General features: G+C 37.2%; 1 protein-coding gene across 5 annotated transcripts in view; it reads left to right on the plus strand.

Moving 5' to 3' along the window:
• The window catches only part of LOC143281961 (protein madd-4-like), a 129393-nt gene extending 128477 nt beyond the window's left edge, over positions 1-916 (plus strand). For all 5 annotated transcript variants that reach the window (XM_076587299.1, XM_076587300.1, XM_076587301.1 and 2 more), the window contains exon 21: positions 1-916. This exon is cut by the window's left edge and continues 1663 nt beyond it. The gene's annotated coding sequence lies outside the window, so the exon portion shown is untranslated.
• Positions 917-1426: the final 510 nt, after the last annotated feature.

Here is a 1426-nt window from a genome sequence, read left to right on the forward strand (position 1 = left end):
ACCTTTTCAAACTGAACGTGTACAGAATGTACTTAATCTAGTAGTAGAAAGCTTTCGTTGCAACTAAGCGCAATCTCAGCAGGAGTGATTTTCAACCATTTTCTACTGAATGAGAAAACTTGTTGTGGATTTTGATTTGGGTCAGAGCTCTCATTTGAGCTCTGGTTTTCACGGAGGGTAGGCATCATTTTTGTTCATGATCCGTCAATTGATCGCCTGAATTCTGCTACGAATGACAGACAGGAGCTTCACATGGCCTTTTTATCTTGGACGGATTTGTATCCGTGTATTTCTTTGTGAGCATGAAAGACTACACTGCTTGAACAGAAATGGTGTGTGTTTGTGATGGAGAAAAAAAAAAAGGTTTTGTGTAGAAATCGGTCAAGACTGTGAGCACTCTTCCATGTGTGCTGTGGTACATATTCAGACCATGCACAACGAAGACAAACATTATAATTATTCAGACTGTTGGAGTGTCCCTAAACAGACAGTGTGTGGATGATAAAGAAGTTCCTTTCAACAGATGGGCATTGTGAACACCGGTATGTGAACTCTGCAAAGAGAAATACTCCTCCAGCCTCATGATAACTTGGAGGACAATGTCGCACCTTCACATCAGTGTAACAGAGAATATGTGGTAGGATATGATATAAAGAAAACGATACTTTTTGATGCGCCGATTTTTTTTTTTTCTCGTCTTATTAAGAACAACTGACGACTGTTTTCGTTTCATTAAAGGAAAAATATATACAAAAATAAAGTGGAAGCAGAGTGGCTGGAAAAGGTCCAGATTCCAAATTGTTTTCGAAAAAACCTAGATTATTATTCACAAAACAAATTTCTGATATAGCACTAGATAAAGAGACGTTCTGCTGATAAAGAAAAACAGTAAAAACAACAACAACAACAAAAAAACAACAACAACAACAACCCCCCCAAAAAACAACAACAAAAAACAAAAAAAAACAAAGCAAAAACAAAACAAAACAAAAAAACAAAAACAAAAAAAACCAACAACAACAAAACAACAACAACAACAAATACAAAAAACACGAAGTTTTGTCGGCTGGTTACTCAATAATTCAATAATCATTTGTTTTTTTCGCTTCTACCTTCTTTTATCTACGCAAATGCGCTTTGTTAATGCTGGTATGTGCACGTGCGTGTTTACGCACGCGTGTGCGCATGTTTGTTTGTTTGTGAGCTACTGCAAAATAAAACCATTCGCTACCGCCATATTGTAAAGCAATTCACTCGTTAAGACATTTTGGTCACACTGATACTGTGCGAAGCGTATATCGATGTATACTGACGTATTCCAGCTTCCACTTTGTGTGGAACATACGCTGTGTAGATTTACATTTTCAGAGCATGTAGGCTGCCATGCCTGTATCAGTACTATAGCTGTTACATTTCTGCATTTTTG

Source organism: Babylonia areolata, chromosome 5 (genome assembly GCF_041734735.1).
Source record: "Babylonia areolata isolate BAREFJ2019XMU chromosome 5, ASM4173473v1, whole genome shotgun sequence".
Classification (NCBI taxonomy): Eukaryota; Metazoa; Mollusca; class Gastropoda; order Neogastropoda; family Buccinidae; genus Babylonia; species Babylonia areolata.